The sequence below is a fragment of the Aristolochia californica genome, unplaced genomic scaffold, assembly GCF_029961685.1.
Source record: "Aristolochia californica isolate CCGP_79_NKW_82.1479 unplaced genomic scaffold, dmAriCali1.0.hap1 SCAF_10, whole genome shotgun sequence".
Taxonomy (NCBI): domain Eukaryota; kingdom Viridiplantae; phylum Streptophyta; class Magnoliopsida; order Piperales; family Aristolochiaceae; genus Aristolochia; species Aristolochia californica.
Window position 1 is genome coordinate 22,795,879 of NW_027181771.1, and position 26,063 is coordinate 22,821,941.

At 36.9% G+C, this 26,063-nt stretch overlaps 4 pseudogenes; 3 read left to right on the top strand and 1 right to left on the bottom strand.

Annotated features, from left to right (window-relative positions):
- The first annotated feature begins 10,043 nt into the window (after positions 1 to 10,043).
- On the top strand, positions 10,044 to 10,162 carry LOC137943333 (5S ribosomal RNA; annotated as a pseudogene).
- Positions 10,163 to 11,994: 1,832 nt separating this feature from the next.
- Positions 11,995 to 12,954, bottom strand: LOC137942914 (uncharacterized; annotated as a pseudogene).
- An 8,409-nt stretch (positions 12,955 to 21,363) lies between these two features.
- Positions 21,364 to 21,482, top strand: LOC137943325 (5S ribosomal RNA; annotated as a pseudogene).
- A 391-nt stretch (positions 21,483 to 21,873) lies between these two features.
- LOC137943346 (5S ribosomal RNA) lies at positions 21,874 to 21,992 on the top strand (annotated as a pseudogene).
- The last annotated feature ends 4,071 nt before the right edge of the window (positions 21,993 to 26,063 follow it).

Here is a 26,063-nt window from a genome sequence, read left to right on the forward strand (position 1 = left end):
TAGAAAACCGGATTGTTTGTTCTCTTGTCCATCAATATCTTCGCTCAACTTACCTGAGACATAAAGGAGCCTCATTAAGATTTCAAGGGTCTCAAATCCCTAAAAAATGAAAGCAGTGAAGATTGATCATCTTCGGTTGAAGAGATGGAGATAATTAAGCTGAACCTGAAGTGTTTTGGGTACAAGGGTCAACTTTGGGACAAACCCATTTTTAGCAACATCCCCTCCCTGGATGAAGCTACTGAGACGCACACCCTTGACCTCGACTTCTACTTCAAACTATTCAGGGATGTAGTCCACTTGAACTCAAATTTTTGCCCAAAAAATAGATTTACTAACATAATACTTTTTTACTTATTTCATATCACAAATAGCAGTGAGTAACAAACAAAAAGTTAGTCAATGGACTTTCAGCATAAGAGAAACTTCACTGAGAAGACTAACAGTATCACCAAGCTACCAGAAAATATTATTCACCACATACTCTCTTTTCTTCCATTGAAGTGTGCAGTGTTGACATCAATTCTGCCTAGACAATGGATAAGCATGTGGAAATCCCTATGAATTTACAACACTATTATAGACATGACAAGGAGTTCACAACAAATTTAAAGAAGGCACATGATGTAGAAGTTGCATACCAACTTCTACAGCTCCATACTCTTGACAAGATTAAGAAGTTTCGCCTGTTCTTTTGTCTCGATGACAAATACTCATCCAGTCTCACAGAATGGATTGAATTTGTTAAAGAAGGAATTGGAGATTTTGTGCTTCACTTGAGTGGAAGAGTAAGGCACTCCGACTCGACAGATGATGATGATATCAGGTGGGGGTGAATAAATTCACTGAACCTAACCTGAGGCATGAAGAAGTGTCATTATGATTTCAAGGAACTCAAATCTCTAAAAAATGAAAGTAGTAAAGATTGATTATCTTTTCCTGAAGAGATAGAGATAAGTAAGCCAAACCTGAAGAGTCATGAGTAGAAGGGTCGAGTATCTGACAAGCCAATTTTCAAAGACATCCCTTCTTGAATGAAGCTACCGAGATGCTCATTCTTGACCTCGACTTCTTCTTCAATCTATCCAGGGATGTAAACCACTTGAACTCAAGTTTTTCAAATTGAATGCTCAACCCAGTCAGCTGCTACCTTGAACCATCATGTTTGTCAAATTGAATGCTCAACCCAACCAGTTCAGCCTCTAGACTGGTTGGGTTGAGCATTTCAATTTGAAAAACTGGATAGTTCTACTTGTCAATATCTTAGGTAGTAGCCGAGCCTCAGTAAAATTCTTTTCAGGAGTCCTTAGTGTTTATCTGTGACAAGCAAGCAGACAAACTTTAATGGAGTTCAAATGATTTAAAAAAGCGCCATTAAAGAAAAAAAACAAAGAGGCTTCAAATATCGATGGAGAGAGCATCAGAATTGCACATTTTAAACAGATGAATAAATGAGAAAAGCTTACAAATGAATCAATTGTAGTACAGGAATCTAGTCTCTTAGCCAAAAAAAGGGATCACAACTTTGAACAGCTATGATGTTCCTTTTCTTTACTACAATTCTCTACAAAAACGCAAAAGAAGAAGAAGATGAAGGAAAGACAAAACACTCTTGATTTTTTTTCCCCTACTCTCATCGTTCTTAAGTCTCTCCTGCTTTATATAACTCTTGTTTACACATTTATGACTATAACAAACAATGTATTCATTGAATGTTCTCCTAAAATTGGTTGTAACAAACCTGAAAATTAGCTATAACTTGTAAGACATTAAGAAATTGGTTGTCACAAACCCGATGATGGGGCGTGACAGATGTTGTTGTGTCAGCAACCGTTTTTGGATGGAAGCAGAAAATGCCATTAGGCAGACAACCACATGGATCAGTGCTGGCAGAATCGGACCTGACCCGTCGGTCCTATAGTAATTGGATCGGGTAAGATTAGGTCCGGTTCAATCCTTACAAATTGATGTGAAATCCCTAAAAAAACTCGTCTTTCAAAGACAACCAGTCTAAAAACTCCGTTGTTGTGACAAGCTAATTCGCATAGGAACAAAGTATAAGACATAGCATTGAGGCTTCCAAAAAATCATCGACGTCGACAAAGGTCCAAACACACTTCGAATGTTAAAAGCTATGAGAGAAGCTTGTTGTTGCCAAACAAATTTCAAGGAGAAAAGTTTGACGTCTAGGCCGAGCAAGTGTCTTGTGTGATTGGCATTTAAGCAATACTTGAAATTTTCAGTCGATTATTCTGATCGTTGAGCAAAGCATAAAATTTGAAACCGTTATCTACTTCGGTCGTTCCAGGTTTGGTTTCTACGATTGCCAATGTTCGAATTATCGCAAGACAACTTTCTTTTCACCTTGTTTGTACTGTTCCGTCCTCTTTGTTTTTCACAAAACTCTTATCAAAATTTCTTTTTATAGTTTCCTAGATTGTTTCAGCAGATCAGAGTTAAATGGACCAATCAATAGTGATTTATATGGTTGCGTAAGGGCACTGTATAATTAATTTTCATAAGTGGCTATAAGTCGAGTGAGGGGGTAAGTGGGGGACTTGCTGCCGGTGTAAACCCGAAGAAATTTTATCCCTCTAGGAAAATTTACTCCACCTGAGAGCTCATTTTTTCTCTGCTGGAGGTAGTGGAAAATGACAAGACCTTCAGGGCACTTGTTTTTCCCGACTAACCCCTGCCTGCATCGCTACCTCAAGATGTCCACGTTCATTCAAGCCTTTACGCTTTTCCACATTACAAGGCGCTAAGGATGCACTCCGCAATGACAAACATTTTTCAGAGAGAATCATCAGTCTCCTCCAACACAACAATTGGCAGCTTCTCATGACCTCCTCAGACATTCCAAGAAAGTTAAACCCGGAAATGATACAATGTGTCCTTCGCCAAAAACAGGTAAATGACCTGAAACTCCTCTTGAGTTTCTTCCACTGGTCCCAGTCTCAAATGGGTCTCCCGCAAAAATTAACTTCTTTTCCAACACTTGCTGTAAATCTATGTAACGCCTGTTTGTTTGGTCCTGTAAATGGTATCTTAGAGCAAATGATTGCCACCCACTTGGGCAATTCACATGTGGATGCTAATGCAAACTCAATCTTATATAGCTATAAAGACTGTAAAGAATCCAACCCTCTTGTGTTTGATATATTGATAGATACATACAAGAAAATTGGTATGCTGGAAGAAGCTGCAAACTCAGTGCTAGTAATGGGAAATGAAGGACTCACACCAAGTATAAGGTGTTTAAACTCTCTTCGGGTAGACTGGACCCACTCTCCCCATCACTAGCATCTCTACACTGCACTGTGGCCTCTGGTAGGTCATCCAATCTAACGAAGTCGGACTCCTAAGGAGCTGCTTCAGCAACTGTATTGGACTTGTCCTTGTATACAATCTTCTCATTGAAGATCATATTCTTGCTTCTTATAATCTTTCGGCTCTTATACCAGTTTTTAGGAAAAAATCGTTGATGACAACAAGACAAGTAACAAATAATCATGCACAACACAATATTTTACGTGGTTCGGAAAATTGCCTACGTCCACTGGAGCTGTATAGGATTTTATAGATCAGTTGAAGAATCACAATACAGTATGTTTCTCACACCAGAAATACAACCCGAGAGAGTCTTCTCTCTATTTCGTCTCAATGAGTTTCGGTGAGACCGAAACTTCTCCCCACTTCGTCTTCTTGGTGCACACACAGGCACCGATACGAAATCCTGAGGGAGCTCTGTAAACCTCTCAGTTCCAGTAAGTCCTAGACTCTGTTCTTCCGACTACAGCGTCGAATAGCAGCACCGGTAACAACCACAGCAATGGCAACGAACTGTAACTCCTGCAACAGCGAAGGCAACATCGTCGTTCTTCTTGAGTCTCTCTTTATGCCAAGAGACTCTGTTTTGTATTCTATTTCTATTTCAGAAATAGAGTTGAAGTCCCGCCCTACAGCACCAGCAATGGCAATGCCAGCAGCATCGCACAGCAGCTCCAACATCGGCGACGGCAACGGCATCCAGCCAACAGAGTGCCTGTTAAATCTTGCCTTTTCTATACTTTTTTGCCACTTTCCAGTTTCCACTCCAGCTCGCAAGTCACCACGCAATTCACGAAAGAGCACATGCAGTTTGCCAACAATGAGGTGACTTGCCAGTCCCGGTCGATGCCCCAAAGTGCGTAACATACCTACCTTGTTTCTGCCAAAAATCTTTTCAAAATGTATTCTATGTGCCATCGCCCCTCTTTATCTAAGCAAATGAGAAATCACAAAAAATAAAACAAATTATGATTATTCTCAATAGTGAACAAACAATGAAATATGAGACTCTCTACACGTAACGTCCCTGTTTCGGCAATAGAGACGAAGTCTTTCGGTTGAGGGACTCTGTTCGTACACCATCTCTGTTTCGGCAACAGAGTCGTGTGCAGTGGACCAAACTCCATAGTCCTGAACAAAGACATCTCAATTGAAATTTTTTCACGTCTACCCAAGAAATGACGGCTCAAGTGTGAAGCTATTTTAAAGAAATGACATAATATGATCAAGAAAGTTAGCTTCTTTCACTGGCAAATCAATTGACTTTGGTTTAGTCTATCTCAAATACTATGACTATGGCTTCATACGTGAATGTATGTTTTGTCGCTTGGATGACAAAGGAGCACTCACGCTTCAAGACTCCCTCATCTTCCCTTCACATCAGAACATCAAGAATATGGGTTCATGCAATGGGTCATCTTCTAGTGCAAGAAAATCCACACTAATCTCAAGCTCAGTTACTATCTCTACAATCCAATTACCAAGTATCTCATGACTCTTCCTCCACTTCCTCCTTTCAGAATGGCCCATGACCCCTTTGATAGTTGTTTCCCTTTTTTAGGTTTAACCCATTATTAGGTAGTTTCCCATAGATGTAAGGATAGTGAGCCTGAGTTTGGATTATACATTAAATGGGATTTGGTCTAGAAATAAGCCTGAGTTTTCTCCATCAACGGGTTTCTCTGCAAATTCCTGGAATTTTGTCTACCATGACTGAAGGTATGCATCTTGGGTTTCCGATTTTCTTTTTATGAATTTTATATTGCTTTAGAAATTCTGATTTTCATTTGGAATCTCTCATCTTGATTACAATTCCATTATTTATTTATATTTGTAAAATGTTGTCTATGTTTTTATTCTGCCGTAAAAAAAATAAAAATTTATGTGTCGTTTTCGTGTAGAGGAGGATGTAGCCTTACGATGAGGCCTTATGAGGCCCAATCTTCTTCGATCGCCAGTGGTGGCATGTGCGACTGTCAATACATTGTGTGCCTATTGGATCTCAATCACGTTGGCGCTTCTCTACTAGACAGCGTCCAAGAGAGGCAATGATGTTTCTGAACAGCGTTCCCGGCCTGATAGGATGACTGCATTGGTGCGTCAGAGTAGGTTGCACTTAGTGCGCTGGAGGTGCCGACATGTTAGTGGGAACAGATGCTCCCGAGGGAAGAAAATGCCCACAGCAAGCCATCAGCCGTCGTTCGGGTCTACAAAGGGGATCGTCAATGAGGGGAGTCGAACGACAGGGCTCATTGTGTGCGCTGGCGTCGAACCATCGATGTTTTGCGCGCATTTTCTTCCCGACTCCCGGTTGGTCCCGTTCCTCACTTCCAGTATCTGGAGACCGGCGTTGCACACAACTGATTCTCGATCAAGAAACGTTGCTTCAGTGGGTGGCAATGCACACCAGAATTTGCATCGAAGTGCAGCCAAGAGGAGCAGTCACAAAGCACAGAGAGAGAGACGTTGTAATGGAAGCCTGTGTACACCAACGTGTTGCACTCGTCGGACGCACACCGGTGACAATAGCACTAGAGGAAGGAGACGACGGCGCGGGGATGGTGAGTAGAGTCCCGAACAAACGAGACGCCTGGCTATGAGCAGCTGAGAGTAGCACGAGCGAACATAGCAGAGACCTGTGCTTTGTGCGCCGGTGTTTCGTGCTCTCATTGGAGCGCAGCCAAGGCCTGGAGCACGACATCGTGCTCGCCGGCTGTCCCGCACCACTATATGCGCAAGAGCACAAAATGTGCTCATGGCCCATCCAAGCCAAGAGTTATCATTGGATACATTTAATTCATATATAAATAACAGGAAAAATAGAATATTTTAGTTTTCATTCTTTTTCATTTTAGTACATATGGATTAAATAATTGGAAATGCATATATGAATGTTTAATATGCATGTGTTAGTTAATTTTTATCTGTATAAAAATTTATTTTGTTTTTATGCATACTTAATCTTCTATGCATATTATGATCGACCTAAATATAAGAAATTAATAATTGGCATAAATTTTAGTCAATTATTTTTATGTAATATTTTGGTTTACATTTGAATAATTAAGTAATAACCTCAACATTCTTAATTAAGAAAAATATCTAGTGACATTAAGTTTAGTCACATAAAGTTAATGACATACAAACTTGAGAATAACCATGGAAAGCTTATAATTTAACCTGACGTAGTAATTGTTATATTTAAGTGATTAATTTGGATTGGATAAAAACATTTAAAACAATTGGTTAGTCACCCACAACAATAGAAAATTCCTTTAGAGATAAATTTATGATGCCATTATAAAGTGATATAAATTGTTTATGTGTTATAATCTAAGCCTAATCACATGTTGATTTATTTGTTTGAATTTATTTACGTGGGTAAATATTCAATTTACTGTTCCATTGGATGTTTTAGAAAGCATTGTTGTTTATTTTGTTATTCTTCAAACTTTATATGTTCCAAATTTTGATTCCTCCAATATTATTCCTCTGAATGGTTATAATTAAGCTCTTTGTTGGTCATTTCTTCTATTAAATAGCACTGACATATATGACTCTTTCATTAGGAAAGTCATCACATTTTCTCTTGGTTGGTCATATATGACTCTTTCATATCAGCTCTTCATCTCATGTTCTATTTCTTTTTTATAAGATTAACATATTAGACTCTATTTGATAAAGTACTAACACGTTTTTGGTTATTCAATTTGTTGTTCTTTATGAAATCCTCTGGTAATGTCATGAGTTAAATTAGCACAAATGAGGAGAACCATGCTTTTAGTTCATGTTATGAAGTTATAATTGGATATCTTATTTTTATACTATGCTTTATTTGAGTCATTAAAAATATTAGGCATATGAATTGATTCTTAAAATATTAAGAGAGAAAACAATTAATTGATTGTATAATGAGTACATTGTTTCTCTATTTAAAATAGAGAAAACTCACAGAATCAAAATAAAATTAAACGTACCCATGTTCCACTTACAACTTGAATAAAACTCCAAATACGAAACAAAGTAAATCACTATTACAAAAAACTAATAGAATCAAAAGATTTCTTATGTAAGATTCTTTCCCATGAGACTCAAATAAGACTTTTTCATACTAATTCTTCCACCATGAGACTCCTTTACCATGAAAATCATATTAGACTCTTCTATATTTGCTTTTTCAACACTCCTCTCAAATTGGAGTTCCTAACCTTCGCATGAAAAGAAATTTTCATCTCTATCCTCCTCCTTACTTAGATGTTCTTTATTTCTAAAAAAAAATTTACCACCACTACTTCTCAACACCTCTTCTTTTGAACTTCTCCTTCTAGTTCTCTCCATTAAATGACTCTTTCCTTTTAAAGAGGCTCAAATTGTACATAGCAAATATGAGAGAAGAAAGCATCACTCTAGCCAAATGATAAAACTCCATATTCCTTTCAAAATGGTATATGTTTGAAAAAAGACTCCTTTCAATTTCAAAGGCAGACATGCCCAATTTTAGTGCATGAAAGAAAGAAAGAGTATTCACAATTTTAATGGTAGCTCACAAAAATATACTACTTAGGTGAATAAAAAAACTTAACTCACTCTGACTATTGGGTGCACTCTTGTTCCATGTAGGAAGTATAGCCAGTGCTCTGAAGTGATAAAAAAATACAAGAAATTTCATTACCTATTTCAAAATTCTAGAATTTCTAGAGGACTAACAAAAGTGACCATTGCTTTATACCAAGAAGGTGACAAAAGAAGTAGAATGATAACAAAAAATTAACCAGAAATAGTAACTAACTAATGGAGCACAAAATTGACTAAAAATGTTGGCCACAAGAGTTTGACTAAACAACTGACCCAAAAAAATTACTTGAATTTTAATAATAAATTAAATACAATGGAGATATACCTTGGAGAAAGGGGGAATGCACCATGGAGTTTAACTAGAAAATTAGTTGGAGTTAATTGCAGTATCATATTCATATGGCCTTCGAGCCAAAAAATCTTTCCTCATGGACACTCCTAGAATCCCAACATATGGCCTAACTTACTATGATGAAAGAAGGCTAATTTGCCTCCCAAATGAAGAAGAAATAACTTAAAAGAACAAAAAAAAAGAGCTTTGAAAATAAGGGAAACTTCTTTGCATAAAATGAAGAAGGTTTACACTTGTGGTTACAAAGCCTACTTATATGCAAACTAGGGATAAGAATCCTTATCCCTTCATCTTACATGGATCAGTATGATCTTCCCACCTAAGTACGAGGTTTACCCCTTTATTTAAATTCAAACTTGGCATTAGCACAAATGCCTAAATAAGCTCATAAAATATAATTCAAGAACATTTGAATCGATCCGAGTTAAAATTTAAATTTTAAACGAGACAAAGAAATTGATAGCCAACCTCTACAGCTTGAATGCATGCGTGCCACTCACCTACACACGTGCCTTGCCTATGTGCCTCACCCACGCACCTCACCTATATCCTCACCCACGCCTGGGTGGGGGGCAAGGGTTGGGTCGGGATTAATTAAATAACACATTTAATGTAATACATAACTATCTTGATCATAGCTAATACTAATTAATTAATGACATTTTGTGTTTACTAATCATATAATTACTGATTAAGTAAGAAATAATTAAATACCCGATGATTTATGCTAATTAATCGGCCAAGTGACCTATTTAATGTAATAAATAATCAATTATTTAATAGAAAAAGTAGTAATAACTTACTTATCTAATTAATCAAACACATTCTAGTTATATAATTAGGATGGGTGACTTCCTGAGAAGTCTTCGTGTTGCACCTCTTTTTGCCCTATTTTTCATTGCCACCAGCTAATTTCTCCATCGCATTGCTGTGTTTAGGGGGTGACAAAACACATTTGTATATATAATTTATTTTCTTTTTTAACGGTTTGAAACTTTTGTGTAGAAGAGAAGAGGGGAAAAAAATAAAAAAGTATGATTTTGTTTAGTTTTTCTTTATTAATGCAGTTCACTACACTTTCGACACAGACGATCAATGTTTTATTCTTTAACCCAACAAAATGGCACTCCTTTTTTTATTTTTTACATCTCAATTTTTGCATAAGATTATATTTTTTATTTTATTTTATGTAGGGAATGTGGAAAAGACCGATAGAACACGGGGGTATAGTGAAGCCGGAGAAGGGATTGGTAGCATGGAGAGGGTAACACAAACGAGTGCGAACATACTAACACCAATGCACCAGATCCCATCAGACCTCAGAAGTTAAGTGCGCTTGGATGAGACTAGACCTAGGATGGTTGACCTCCTAGGCAGTCCTCGTGTAGTACCCGTTTTTTCCCATTTTTCCTTTGCCACTAGCTAATTTCTCCCTCGTAATGCTACGATTAGGGGTGGCAAAACATATTTGTATATATAGTTTGTTTTATTTTTTAACGATTCAAAACATTTGGGTAGAACAGAAGAGGGGGAGAAAATAAACAAAGTACTATTTTGTTTTGGTTTCCGTTAATATTGTAGTTTTGTTCAGTTTCAACACGGACGATGAATGTTTTATTCTTTAAGCCAACGACATAACGCTTTTAATTTTTTATGTCCTGATTTTTGCTGAAGATTTTAATTTTTTATTATATTTTATGTAGGGAAATGTGGAAAAGACCGAAAAAATACGGGGGGAGGGGGAAACTGGGGAAGGGATTGGTAGGATGGAGAGGGAAACACAAACGGGTGCGATCATACCAACACTAATGCACTGAATCCCATCAAAACTCCGTAGTTAAATGTGCTTTGGCGACTGCAGTACTTGGATGGGTGACCTCCTAAGAAGTCCTCTTGTTGCACCCATTTTTACCCTTTTTTCCTTTGCCACCTGCTAATTTCTCCGTCGTAATGCTGCGGTTAAGGGCAACAAAACGTATTTTTATATATAGTTTGTTTTCTTTTTTAACGGTTCGAAATGTTCGCGTAGAAGAGATGAGGGAAAAAACTACGATTTTGTTTTGTTTTCCATTATTAATGTAGTTCGGTTAAGTTTTGACACGGCTAAAGAACGTTTTATTTCTTTAATCCAATCATATAGCGCTCCTTTTTAATTTTTTATATCTCGATTTTTTCTTAAGATTTTAATTTTTTATTTTATTTTATGGAAAGAATGTGGAAAAGACTGATAGAACACGGGGGAAGAGGGAAGCCAGAGAAGGGATTAGTAGGATGGAGAGGGTAACACAAACGGGTGCGATCAATAAAATTTGGCATTTTGATAAATGTGGTAGAAAGAAAAAAATTTGAGTAAGATAAGCAAGCTAAAACATTTTTGGAATTTCAGTTAATGTAATAAGAATCAGTTTCTATTCTCTTTTTCCAATGAACTAACCCATCAACTCATAAAATAGTTTTTAGACATGAAGAAGATTGAATTTTCAGCATATATGATGTTAATGCTGAGTAATTTCAGATCACCTTTGTGCTCACTCTAGGAAAACAACACACAAAGTAATTGACTTCAGTTCTAATAGGAGAGGTTAGTCAACTCACGCAGGTGATGAACTTCAGCCGCATTACTCAGTTCATCACCTGACATCGTTAGTGGAGCACCAGCGCATGATTCTTGTTGATGAATCAAAAGAACCCAAAAATCATCTCTACAGTTTAATTTCAAGAATCTGGATTCCGCAATATATTGACAATCATTTGGATGAAGCGGGCAAGATGCCTCGAACCCTCATCAATTTTTTTCTTTTCAGTCTCTCTTCTGCACTCTTCCCTCTCTCGGTCTAATTCTTCTCTCGTCTCTTCTTCCTCCGAAATTTTTTTCCTACCTCTCGTCCTCCATCTCCCTTCTCCCTTCTCCCTCTCGTTGTGAACATCCTCTCAGCCTCCCACTCCCTTCTCCCTGTAGCTATTCTCTCTTTGCCCAAAATACCTCCCGATTTCGTTTGATTTCCCCCATTTCAATTTTGATTTTCTTTGATTTTTGACATTTCAGCGTCACTTTCTTCAATTCTACTTCGATTCGGCTTCGATTTCACCCTTCGACTACGGTTTTCCCCAAATTTAAGAAGGTATGCCTATACCCTGACTTTGTTTATTAATTTAGTGTTGTATTTGATTTAATTTTAAATTTTGTATGTAATGTGTATTAATTGTTGCTTAATTGTGGGATTTAGGGTTAGGGTTTATGGTTCAATTTTGTCTTCGTAGGGTTTAATTTCAGGATTAGGGTTAGGGTTTATTGTATTTTTAGGGTTTAGGTTTTTTTTAAAATTTTTTTAGGGTTCTCAGTTTTTAGGATTTAGGGCTTTTAGGGTTTTTTAAGGTTAGGTTTTGGTTCTAGAATTAGGGTTTAGGGTCAACAGGGTTTAGGGTTTGGGGTGTTGAGTCCAGTTCAAACAATGCTGAGTCGCCTACACAGGCGTCCATAAGCCAACGAAACCCAACCCCCCTCTGTGTTTTTGCACTGTTTAGTTTATCTACAATGGAAATAGTTTGGTTAATCTTCAAATGTTTTAGAATGTTGTTGAAAATTTTTGAAGTGATGTAGAATGATTTTGCCATGTGGAGAGGAGATTCAGGTGTTTAAATTTCCACCACATGGTATTTTACTTTTTGTGGTTTGATGAGGACCATCTCAGATTTAGATTATAAATGGTTGTAAGAAGACCACAAATTGCTCAATATTATAACATTGTGATCTTCGAAGAAGACAACAAAATGCTCGATCTCATGGTCAAACAGGTGAATATAGGGAATAGGTTGCCCAACAGGGTTTGGAAGCATGAGGTATATATGGACTGTCGCCCGAACGTCCCAACCACAATACCCCAGGACTTAGCTTTCCTTGCATTCAATATTTCTTTTTTCTGAGCTTCTTTCATCCCATTGAGATCATATTCTTCCAAGAAGAAAACTTTGAGATATGGATCATATCGAAATGCCCTAATATGGGGGTTTGCTATCATAAATGCCTCTAGATGGAATCTACCATCTGCAACTAATACAACAACATCAACTGCAACACTATTAGGACATGTAGTAGATGCACTTCCGCTGAAGACAAAGGTTTAGACTGTGGAACAATAATATCAATACTAGAGTCAGCTAAAGCAGATTTAACGGCTCTCCCAACTGCTGAGAATTGGATGGTCCATGCCACTGCAATCTTTTTGTCAAAAAAAAAGAAGCTTTAATTGTATTAATGATATGGTCTACCTCAATTTTTATTTCAACGAAAACATATCAAGCAGGGATTTTGGTGTAATCTATTGGGACTAAATAGCTATGCCCGTAATGGATCAAAACATCCAGAAAAATCATCCACACAGCAGCATACCCCATATGTGACGTCAACTAGAATAATGCACTCATCAACAGAAGCAAAGGTTTCAAAAATGTCGGAAAGAACAAGTGAAAACATGAGGAGACCAACGATGAATTGAAGGGCGACCCTTTTGGTGCCGGAAGATACAATTCACCATATTGATTTATGAATTTTGAAGTTATAATTTGAGGGGAGCAGGGAAACTACAGTATTGAGGGAAGGATTGTTAAGAATCGAATCAGGGACTTGATTTCTGAAGAAACAAACGCTTAGGAGGGGGTCTCGGGTTTTTGGAGGAAAGAACAGTGTCGGGTTCCATCTGATTAGCAAGCTACGTGAAAGAAGATTTCCAAGAAAGTCATGACAGTTATCATTGGCAGACTCACCTTTTCCAGAGAAAACAATGAGAAGTGAATTGGAACAAACAAAATACTTGAAGAGTAAAAAATACAGCATGAACCAATATGCTTTACTTACAGAACTTAGAATTCTTCTATAAGACCTTTACTTCACAAAATTTCTATAAAACCTGTCCTATGTGTGCAAATTTTGGTTTTAATGGGGAAAGGAGGAATTTTGGGTTTTAATGGCAAAGGAAAAATTTTAGGTTTTAAAGGATGGGCTGGCATGGTGCTATATGGACAAGTTTTACTAACGTAGGAAGTTGATGAATCGCATGAGGATTCCAATGGTTGAAATCAGATAATTTGGGAAATAAGTTTAAAAATTCATTATTCAGGTAAATAAAAATTTGAAATCCAATATTCGAGTACAATTCCTTGAAATATAATAAAAATAATAATAATTTTCCACAAAATCCTTCTTATTACATGAGTTGCTAATTGGGTGTAATTAGATTGGACAACAACAACCTTCATGTAGGGCATATTGAGTGAGAATTTCTTAAAACCACTAAAATTTAAAATTTTGATCAATTCAATTTCTATAATTTTTTTGAGAAAATTTTACTTTTGTGCAATGGTACCCCACCTATAAAGTAATATTTAATTAATCTATCTAACAATTACATAAAATTTTTAAAGCTATAACAATTCAAAGTAATATTTAATGAATTTCTTCTTTTGCATGTTGAAGATTAAAATATAATTTTAGTTATTGAGATTTATGTTTCAATTGCATAATTCTAAACTTTTTTCAATCGATCCTTTAACTTTTTCTCCATAGCACAACAAGGTGCATCAATAGATGACAAAAATTCAAAATACTGGCGCTAGTACTACATCATGACTTAAAAACTATCAACTATGAAATCTCCAACCAGCGAAATATCAAGGAAGGAAAGTAGAGCTCCATGTTTAGCAAGTATTACGTAAAAGGAAACTCTAGGGAAACAAGGATTCCAAATCAGACTAGAATAGGTAGCCGCTTTGGTTTATATATAACTGAGGTAGGACTTGCTCTCTTCTGCCTTGTAGAATTGCCGGATAATACCATCCTCCTTTAGTCCACGTTTTCCATCTTTGTTGTCAGATCTTGCTCTATTCTTGCTTCTTGGGGATCGACCTACTACTCTTATATTGTTTTAATGGAGGTCAGCTTGCCCGAAAACTAGTAGGGAAAAATCGTCGATGACAACAAGACAAGTAACAAGTAATCATGCACGACACAATATTTTACGTGGTTCTGCAAATGGCCTACATCCATGGGAGATGTAGAAGATTTTATAGAGAAGTTGAAGAATCACAATACAGTCTGTTTCTCACACTAGAAATACAACCCGAGAGAGTCTTCTCTCTATTTCGTCTCAACGACTTTCGGCGAGACCGAAACTTCTCCCTGCTTCTTCTTCCTGGCACACACACAGGCACTGATACGAAATCCTGAAGGAGTTCCGTAAACCTATTTGTTCCGGTAAGTCCCAGACTCTGTTTTTCTGACAGCAGTGTTGAACAACTGCACCAGTACCGGCGACGGCAATGGCAACAAACAGTTACTCTTGTTACGATGACTACAACATCGTAGTTCTTCTCGAGTCTCTCTTTCTACTGAGAGACTCTCTTTCGTACTTTGTTTTTGTTTCATAAACAGAATCGAAGTCTTGTCGTACAGCACTAGCAATGGTGACGGTAGCGGCGTCGTACTGCAGCTCCGACAATGGTGATGGCAATGGCGTCAAGCCTCTAACCACTCTTTCTCCTGACCATGGCGTCGCCTGAAGGTCTCCCAAAAACCCCTATCTGTTTTTTTGTGAGATCCTCTATCGCTCTTGGTTTTTTACCCTGACCCTGTGAGGGTTTTTATTTCCCAAACAGAGTCGCAATTTCCTCCAGAGACTCTCTATGCGCAACGTCTTTGTTTCGGCAACATAGATGAAGTCTTCATGCCGAGGGACTCTATTCGCACACCGTCTCTGATTTGGTAACAGAGTCATGTGCAGTGGACCAGGCTCCATAGTCCTCAACAATTCTCCCACTTGGAGACTGGTACACCAACTGGATCGCCCTCTTCCTCAAACATGATATCCTCCACCTCTGCAACTCATTGCCCCTGTCTTCATTCTAGAAGCCCAACTGAAGCTGCGCACAACTTCAATTTCTCAGGAGTAACACCCTTTGTCAACATATCAATAGGGTTCTTCCCTAGTGCAGGTTTTGTCAACTCCCATATCTGATTCCCTAACAAGGAATCCATCTGATCCTTCATGGCCAGCTCCCACTTGCTAGAATATTCACCTTGCAAGGTTTCTTCATAACTCTGTGGTTCTCCACCATCTGTCAACAAAATATAATTCAAAGTAGGTGAGAAACATTGTGGAGGACGATTAGTCCTTACTGATTTGTGAACTGCAGCTATAGGAGTGGACAACTCTGGATTTGACTGCAGAATAATAGGAGTGGGAGCACTAGACCGACTCTCCTCGTCACTCGCATCTCTACACTACACTATGGCCTCTGGTAGGCCATCCAGTCTGACAAAGTTAGACTCCTGAGGAGTTGCTTCAGCAACTGTACTGGACTTGTCCTTATACACAATCTTCTCATTGAAGATCACATTCTTACTTCTTATAATCTTCCGGCTCTGATACCAATTGTTAGGAAAAAATCGTCGATGACAACAAGACAAGTAACAAGTAATCATGCACAAAAAAATATTTTATGTGGTTCAAAAAATTGCCTACGTCCACGGGAGCTTTAGAGGATTTTATAGATCAGTTGAAGAATCACAATACAGTTTGTTTCTCACACCAGAAATACAACCCGAGAGAGTCTTCTCTCTTTGTCGTCTCAACGAGTTTCGGGGAGATCGAAACCTCTCCCCGCTTTGTCTTCCTAGTGCACACATATGTACCGATACAAAATCTCGAGGGAATGCCGTAAACCTCTTTGTTCCGGTAAGTCCCAGACTTTGTTCTTCCGACAGCAACATCAAACAACAGCACCAATAACGGCAACTGCAACAAATATTAACTCCAGCAACGATGACGGCAACATCGTCGTTCTTCTTGAGTCTCTCTTCTGCCGAGAGATTCTGTTTCATACTCTATTTCTATTTCAGAAACAGAGTCGAAGTCCTACCCTACAACACCAGCAACGATGACGGCAGCAGCGTCGTACAATAGCTCCGACAGTGGCAATGACAACGATGTCGTGCCAATAGAGTGCCAGTTAAATCTTGCCTTTTCTATACTTTTTTGCAACTTTCCAGTTTCCATCCCCACTCGCAAGTCTCCACGCAATTCACAAAAGAGCACGCGTGGTTTGCCAACAGTAAGGAGACCTGCCATTCCCGGTTGACCGCCCAAAGTGCCTAATAGACGTACCTTTTCCCCGCCAAAAATCTTTTCACAATGTATACTATGTGCCCTCGTCCCCTCTTTGTCTAAGCAAACGAGAGATCACAAAAAATACGACAAATTATGATTGTTCTCAATAATGAACAAACAATGAAATGCAAGACTCTCTACGCGCAATGTCCTTGTTTTGGCAATAGACACGAAGTCTTCCTATGAGGGACTCTGTTCACACATCGTCTCTGTTTCGACAACAGAGTTGTGTGCAATGGACCAGGCTCCACAGTCCTCAACAAAGACATCTCACTTGAAATTCTTTCACATCTGCCCAAGAAATGACAGCTCAAGTGTGAAGCTATTTTAGAGAAATGGCAGAATATGATCAAGAAAGTTACCTTCTTTCACTACCAAATCAATTGACATCGGTTTCGTCTATCAAAAATACTACGACTATGGCTTCATATGTGAATGTATGTTTTGTTGCTTGGACGAAAAAGGAGCACTCACACTCCAAGACTCCCTCGTCTTCCCTTCACATCACAACGTCAAGAATATGGGTTGTCATCTTCTAGTGCAAGAAAATCCACACTAATCTCAAGCTCAGTTACTATCTCTACAATCTCATTACCAAGCATCTCATGACTCTTCCTCCGCTTCCTCCTTTCAGAATGGCCCATGACTCCTTTGATAGTTGTTTCCCTTTTTTAGGTTTAACCCATTATTAGGTAGTTTCCCATAGATAAAAGGATAGTGAGCCTGAGTTTGGATTGTACGTTAAATGGGATTTGGACAAGAAATAAGCCTGAGTTTTATCTGTCAATGGGAGTTTGGATAAACAAGACATTCCTCTGCAAATTCTTGGAATTTTGTCTACCATGATTGAAGGTATGCATCTTGGGTTTCCGATTTTATTTTTATGAATTTTATATTGTTTTAGAAATTCTGATTTACATTTGGAATCTTTCATCTTGATTAAAATTCTATTATTTTTTTTTGTTAAATGTTGTCTATGTTTTTATTCTGCCATAAAAAAAATTAAAATTTACGTGTCGTTTTCGAGTACAGGAGGATGTAGACTTAAGATGAGGCCTTATGAGCCCCGCGCTTCTTCGATAGCCAGTGGTGGCACGTGCGACTGACAATATGTTGTGTGCCTAGCGAATCTCAATCACGCTGGAGCTCCCCGACTAGATAGCGTCTAGGAGAGGCAGTGATGTTTCTGAACAGCGTCCCCGGCCAAACAAGATGACTGCACTGGTGCGCCAGAGTAGGTTTTGCTTAGTGCACTGGAGGTGCCAGCATGTTAGTGGGAACAGATGCGCCCGTGGGAAGAAAATGCCCATAGCCAGCCATCAACTGTCGTTCGGGTCTGCAGAGGGGATCATCAACGTGGGGAGATGAACGACGGGGCTCGTTGTGTGCGTTGGTGTCGATTTATCAAAATTTTGTGTGCATTTTCTTCCCGACTCCCGGTTGGTCCCGTTCCTCACTTCCAGTCGCCTGGAGACCGGCATTGCGCACAATTGATTCTTGGTCGAGAGACGTTGCTTCGATGGGTGGCAATGAACACCAGACAATACGTCAAAGCACAGCTGAGAGGAGTAGTCACAGAGCACCGAGAGAGAGACGCTGTAAAGGAAGCCTGTGTACACCGACGTGTTGTGCTCGTCGGACGCACACCAGCGACAAGGGCACCAGAGGAAGGAGACGGTGGTGTGGGGATGGTGAGTAGAGTCCCAAATGGACGAGACGTCTGGCTGTGAGCAGTTGAGAGCAGCGCGAACGAACAGAGCAGAGACCCGTGTTGTGTGAGCCGGTGTTCCGTGCTCTCATTGGAGTGCAGCCAAGGCCAGGAGCACAACATCGTGCTCTCCGGTTGTCCCGCACCACTGTACGCGCAAGAGCACCAAACATGCTCACGACCCATCCAAGCCCAATGTTATTGTTGGATACATTTAATTCATATATAAATAACAGGAAAAATAGAATATTTTAGTTTTCATTCCTTTTCATTTTAGCGCATATGGATTAAAAAATTGGATATGCATATATGAATGTTTAATATGCAAGTGTTAGTTAATTTTTATCTGTATAAAAATTTATTTTGGGTTTATGCATACTTAATCTTCTATGCATATTATGATTGACCTAAATATAGAAATTAATAATTGGCATAAATTTTAGTCAATTATTTTGATGTCATATTTTGGTTTACATTTGAATAATTAAGTAATAACCACAACATTCTTAATTATGAAAAATGTCTAGTGACATTAAGTTTAGTCACATAAAGTTAATGACATACAGATTTGTGAATATCCATGGAATCTAATAATTTAACCTCACGTGGTAATTGTTATATTTAAGTGGTTAATTTGGATTGGATAGAAACATTTAAAAAAACTTTTTAGTCATCTGCAACAATAGAAAATTTCTTTAGAGATAAATTTATGATGCCATTATAAAGTGATATCAATCGTTTATGTGTTATAATCTAAGCCTACTCACATATTGATTTATTTGTTTAAATTTATTTACGTGGGTAAATATTCAATTTTTGGTTCCATTGCATGTTTTAGTAAGCTTTGTTGTTTATTTTGTAATTCTTCAAACTTTATCTGTTCCAAATTTTGATTCCTCCAATATTATTCCTCTGAATGGTAATAATTAAGCTCTTTGTTGGTCATTTCTTCTATTAAATAGCACCGACATATAAGACTCTTTCATTAGGAAAGTCATCACATTTTCTCTTGGTTGGTCATATATGACTCTTTCATAGCAGCTCTTCATCTCATGTTCTATTTCTTTTTTATAAGATTAACTTATTAGACTCAAGTTGATAAAGAACTGACACATTTTAGGTTATTCAATTTGTTGTTCTTTATGAAATCCTCTGGTAATGTCATGAGTTACTTTAGCACAAATGAGGAGAACCATGCTTTTAGTTCATGTTATGAAGTTATAATTGGATATCTTATTTTTATGCTATGTTTTATTTTCTATTGTTTTATTTGAGTAATTAATAATATTAGGCATAGGAATTGATTCGTAAAATATTAAGAAAGAAAACAATTAATTGATTGTATAATGAGTACATTGTTTCTCTATTTATAATAGAGAAAACTCACAGAATCAAAATAAAATTAAACCTACCCATGTTCCACTTACAACTTGAATAGAACTCCTAATACGAAACAAAGTAAATCAATATTACAGAATACTGATAAAATCAATAGATTTCTTATGTAAGATTCTATCCCATGAGACTCAAATAACACTTTGTCCTACTAATTCTTTAACCATGAGATTCCTTTACCATGAAAATCATATTAGACTCTTCCATTTTGCGTCTGCAACACTCCCCTCAAATTGGAGCTGCTAACTTTTGCATGAAAAGAAATTTTCATCTACTATCCTCCTCCATACTTAGATGTTCTTTATTTTTAAAAAAACAAATTTACCACCACTACTTCTCAACACCTCTTCTTTTGAACTTCTCCTTCTACTTCTCTCCATTAAGTGACCCTTTCCTTTTAAAGAGGCCCCAATTGTACATAGCAAATATGAGAGAAGGAAGCGTCACTCCAGCCAAACGATAAAACTTCATATTCCTTTCAAAATGGTCTATGTTTGAAAAAAGACTCCTTTCAATTTCAAATGCAGACAAGCCCAATTTTTGTGCATGAAAAAAAGAAAGTGTATTAACTATTTTAATGGTAGCTCACAAAAATATACTACTTTGGTGAATAAAAAAGCTTAACTTACTCTGACTGTTGGGCGCACTCTTGTTCTATGTAGGTAGTGGAAGTATAGCCAGTGCTCTAAAGTGATAAAAAATATGAAATTAAAAAAATACAAGAAGTTTGAAAAGAACAAAAAAAAGACCTTTGAAAATAAGGGAAACTTCTTTGCATAAAATGAAGATGGTTTACACTCGTGGGTACAAAGCCTACTTATATGCAAACTAGGGATAAGAATCCTTATCCCTTCATCTTACATGGATCAGTATGATCTTCCCACCTAAGTACAAGGTTTACCCCTTTATTTAAATTCAAACTTGGCATTATCACAAATGCCTAAAGAAGCTCATAAAATATAATTCAAGAGCATTTGAATCGATCCGAGTTAAAATTTTAAATTTTAAATGAGACAAAGAAATTGATAGCCAGCCTCTACAACTTGAATGCACGCGCGCCACTCTCCTACACACGTGCCTTGCCTATTCGGCGCACCCACGCACCTCAGCTACATCCTCACCCATGCCTAGGTGGGGGGCAAGGGTTGGGTTTTGATTAATTAAATAACACATTTAATGTAATACATAACTATCTTGATCATATCTAATACTAATTAATTAATGACATTATGTATTTATTAATCATATAATTACTGATTAAGTAAGAAATAATTAAATACCCAATTATTTCTGCCAATTAATCGGCCAATTGACATATTTAATGTAATAACTAATCGATTATTTAATAGAAAAGTAGTAATAACTTACTTATCTAATTAATTAAACACATTCTAGTTATATAATTAGGATGGGTGACTTCCTGTGAAGTCCTCGTGTTGCACCCCTTTTTGCCCTATTTTCCACTGCCATCAGCTAATTTCTCCCTCACAATGCTGCGGTTAGGGGTGACAAAACATATTTGTATATATATATATATATTTTTTTTGACGGTTTGAAACTTTCGGGTAGAAAAGAAGGGGGGAAAAAAAGAAAAAAAAAGAATGATTTTGTTTAGTTTTCCTTTATTAATGCAGTTGGCTACACTTTCGACACGGACGGTGAATGTTTTATTCTTTAATCCAACAACATAGCACTCCTATTTTATTTTTTATATCTCGATTTTTGCATAAGATTATAATTTATATTTTATTTTATGTAGGGAATGTGGAAATGACCGACAGAACACGGGGGGATTGTGAAGTCGAGGAAGGGATTGGCAGGATGGAGAGGGTAACAACAACGAGTGCGATCATACTAGCACCAATGCACCAGATCCCATCAGACCTCAGAAGTTAAGCGCGCTTGGATGAGACTTGTACTAGGATGGTTGACCTCTTAGGAAGTCCTCGTGTAGCACCCCTTTTTCCCCATTTTTCCTTTGCCACCAACTAATTTCTCCCTCGCAATGCTATTGTTAGGGCGGCAAAACATATTTGTATATATAGTTTGTTTCCTTTTTTAACAATTTGAAACATTTGGGTAGAAGAGAAGATGGGAAAAAAGAAAAAAAAAGTACAATTTTGTTTTATTTTCCGTTATTAATGTGGTTTTGTTCAATTTCAACACGGTCGATGAATGCTTTATTCTTTAAGCCAACGACAAAACACTTATAATTTTTTATATCCTGATTTTTGTTGAAGATTTTAATTTTTAATTTTATTTTATGGAGGGAATATGGAAAAGGCCAACAAAATATGGGGGGAGAGGGAAGCTGGGGAAGGGATTGGTAGGATGGAGAGGGAAACACGAACGGGTGCGATCATACCAACACTAATGCATTGAATCCCATCAAAACTCCGAAGTTAAACGTGTTTTGGCGATTGTTGTACTTGGATGGGTGACCTCCTAAGAAGTACTCTTGTTGCACCCCCCTTTTTACCCTTTTTTCCTTTGCCACCATTTAATTTCTCCCTCATAATATTGAGGTTAGGGCAACAAAACGTATTGGTATATATAGTTTGTCTTCTTTTTTAACAGTTTGAAATGTTCTGGTAGAAGAGAAGAGGGAAAAAACTACGATTTTGTTTTGTTTTCCATTGTTAATGTAGTTCGGTTAAGTTTTGACATGGCCTGAGAACGTTTTATTTCTTTGATCTAATGACATAGTATTTTTAAAATTTTTAATATCTTGATTTTTTCTCAAGATTTTAATTTTTTATTTTATTTTATGGAAAGAATGTGGAAAAGACCGACAAAACACGGGGGAAGAGGGAAGCCAAGGGATTGGTAGGATGGAGATGGTAACACAAACGGGTGTGATCAATAAAATTTGGCATTTTGATAAATGTGGTTGAAAGAAAAACTTCTGAGTAAGATATGCAAGCTAAAACATTTTTGTAATTTTAGTTAATGTAATAATAATCAGTTTCTATTCTCTTTCTCCAATGAACTAACCCATCAGATCAGAAAATAGTTTTTAGATATGAAGAAGATTGAATTTTCAGCATAAATGATGCTAATGCTGACAAATTTCAGATCACCTTTGTGCTCACTCTTCGGAAAACAACACACAAAGTAATTGACATCAGTTCTAATAGGAGGGGTTAGTCAACTCACGCAGGAGATGAACTTCAACCACATTACTCAGTTCATCTGCTGATATTGTTAGTGGAACACTAGCGCATGATTCATGTTGATGAATCAGAGGAACCCAAAAATCATCTCTACGGTTTAATTTTGGGAATTCGGATTCTGTAGAATCTTGAGAATCATCCGGATGAAGAGAGTGGGATGCCTTGAACCCTCGTCGAATTTTTTCATTTCAATCTCTCTTCTGCACTCTTCCCTCTCTCGGTCTAATTCTTCTCTAGTCTCTTCTTCCTCCGAAATTGTTTTCCTCGCTCTCATCCTCCATCTCCCTTCTCCCTTCTCCCTCTCGTTGCGAACATCCTCTCGGCCTCCCACTCCCTTCTCCCTGTAGCTATTCTCTCTTCGCCCAAAATACCTCCTGATTTCGTTTGATTTTCCCCCATTTCAATTTCAATTTTCTTTGATTTTTTATATTTCGCCGTTGATTTGTTCAATTCTACTTCGATTCGACTTTGATTTCACCCTTCAACTACGGTTTTCCAAAAATTTAAGAAGGTATGCCTATACCCTGACTTTTTTTATCATTTTAGTGTTGTATTTGATTTAATTTTAATTTTTGTGCGTAATGTGTATTAATTGTTGCTTAATTGTGGGATTTAGGTTGAGGTTTATGGTTCAATTTTGTCTTCATAGGGTTTAATTTCTGGATTAGGGTTAGGGTTTAGTGTCTTTAGAGTTTGGTGCTTGGTATTTTAGGGTTTAGGTTTAGGGTTTATTGTATTTTTAGGGTTCTCAGTGTTTGGGTTTTAGTGCTTTTAGGGGTTTTAATGTTAGGGTTTAGGATTTAGGTTCTGGTTCTAGAATTAGGGTTTAGGGTTAATAGGGTTTAGGGTGTTGAGTCCAGTTCAAACAATGTTGAGTCGCCTACAAAGGCGTCCATTACCCAACGAAACCCGACTCCCATCACTGACGAGGTACAGTTTGTAGTGACTGTGAAATCATATGGTGCTCTACCAGGGATGTTCGGTAAATTTGGACTTGATATGTGTGTTTTTGCAGTGTTTAGTGTATCTACAATGGAAATAGTTTGGCTAATTTTGAAATGTCGTAGAATGTTGTTGAAAATTATTGAAGTGCTATAGAATGATTTTACCATGTGGAGAGGAGATTCAGGTGTTATAAATATCCACTACTTGGTATTTTATTTTTTGGTTTGATGAGGACCATCTCGGATTTAGATTATAAATGGCTATAAGAAGACCACAAATTGCTCGATATTATGACATTTGGATCTTCGAAGAAGACAACAAAATGTTCAATCTCTTGGTCGAACAGGTCAATATAGGGAACAAGTTGTCCAACAGGGTTTGGAAGCATGAGGTATATATGGACCGTCGCCTGAACGTCCCAACTACAATACCCCAGGATTTAGCTTTCCTTGCATTCAATATAGCTTTTTTCTGAGCTTCTTTCATCCCATTGAGATCATATTCTTCCAAGAAGAAAACTTTGAGATATAGATCACAACGAAATGCCCTAATATGGGGATTTCTATCGTAAATGCCTCTAGATGGAATCTACCATCTGCAACAAATACAACAACATCAACTGCACCACTATTAGGAATTGTAGGAGATGCACTTCCCTTGAAGACAAAGGTTTAGATTGTGGAACAATGATATCAATACCAAAGTCAGCTAAAGCAGATTTAACAGCTCTCACAACTGCTAAGAATTGGATGGTCCCTGCCACTGCAATCTTTTTGTCACAAAAAATGCTTTAATTGTATTAATGATATGGTCTACACCAATTTTTATTTCAACGAAAACATATAAAGCAAGGATTTTGGTGTAATCTATTGGGACTAAACAGCTATGCCCGTAATGGATCAAAAGATCTAGAAAAATTATCCACACAGCAGCATGCCCCATATGTGATGTCAACCAGAATAAAGCACTCATCAACAGAAGCAAAGGTTTCAAAAATGTCGAAAAGAACAAGTGAGTACATGAGGAAACCTTCGGGGAATTGAATGATGACCCTTTTGGGGGTTTATTTATCACCCAAATGCCTAACCGACCTAAATTTTTTCACGCCAAAAATCTTTTAAAAATGGATTCTCTATGCATGTATAATGTCCCTCGGCCACTCATTGTCAAAGAGATCACAAAAAAAGCAACAAATTATGATTGTTTTTGTACTGACTACTTTGCTTCAAAGTGAGATAGTAGTATATTGCCTACATCTTCAAAAATCGCCTGATCCCAATGTTTATTGATTTTCAACAAGCCTATTCATAAACTACTTGGCAATCTCTCTTGGTTCTACCCATTGTCACTCTCCTTATCAGCTCTTTGTTGGTCATCTTCTTCTATGACATAGCACTGACATATATGACTCTTTCATTAGCAAAGTCATAACATTTTCTCTTGGTTGGTCATATATGACTCTTTCATATCTGCTTTTCATCTCATGTTATATTTCTTTTTTATAAGATTAACTTATTAGACTCAAGATGATAAAGTACTGACACATTTTTGGTTATACTATTTGTTGTTCTTCATGAAATCCTCTGGTAATGTCATGAGTTACATTAGCACAAATGAGGAGAACCATGCTTTTAGTTCATGTTATGAAGTTATAATTAGATATCTTAGTTTTATACTATGTTTTATTTGCTATTTGTTTTATTTGAGTCATTAAAAATATTACGCATAGGAATTGATTCTTAAAATATTAAGAGAGAGAAAAAATTAATTGATTGTATAATGAGTACATTGTTTCTCTATTTATAATAGAGACAACTCACAAAATCAAAATAAAATTAAACCTATCCACTTAAAACTTGAATAGAACTCCTAATACGAAACAAAGTAAATCACTATTACAGAAAACTGATAGAATCAAAAGATTTCTTATGTAAGATTTCTTATTTAATGTAATAACTACTCAATTATTTAATCGAATAGGTAGTAATTACTTAATTATCTAATTAAGTGAACACATTCTTATTATATAATTAACTAATTAATTTGTTTTGTAGGATTAATGGAGTCTATAAGAACCACAATGACATACTATTTGATGATTGCTGATACTAGTTAATTAGAATAATATATTTACTAATTAAATAAGTATTGATTAGGTAAGAAAATAATTAAAAACCCATGATTTGTGGTAGTAAATTGGCCAATTGACCTATTTAATGTAATAAATAATCAATTATTTAATTGAATAGGAAGTAATTACATAATTATTTAAGTAATGGAACACATTCCAATGGAGTTGGTATGAAGAACTAGAATAATTTACTATTTGACTGCAACTAATAGTAGTTGATTAATTTATATTTAATACATTTACTGATTGAATAATTACTGATTTGGTAAGAAAATAATCAATTACATGATGA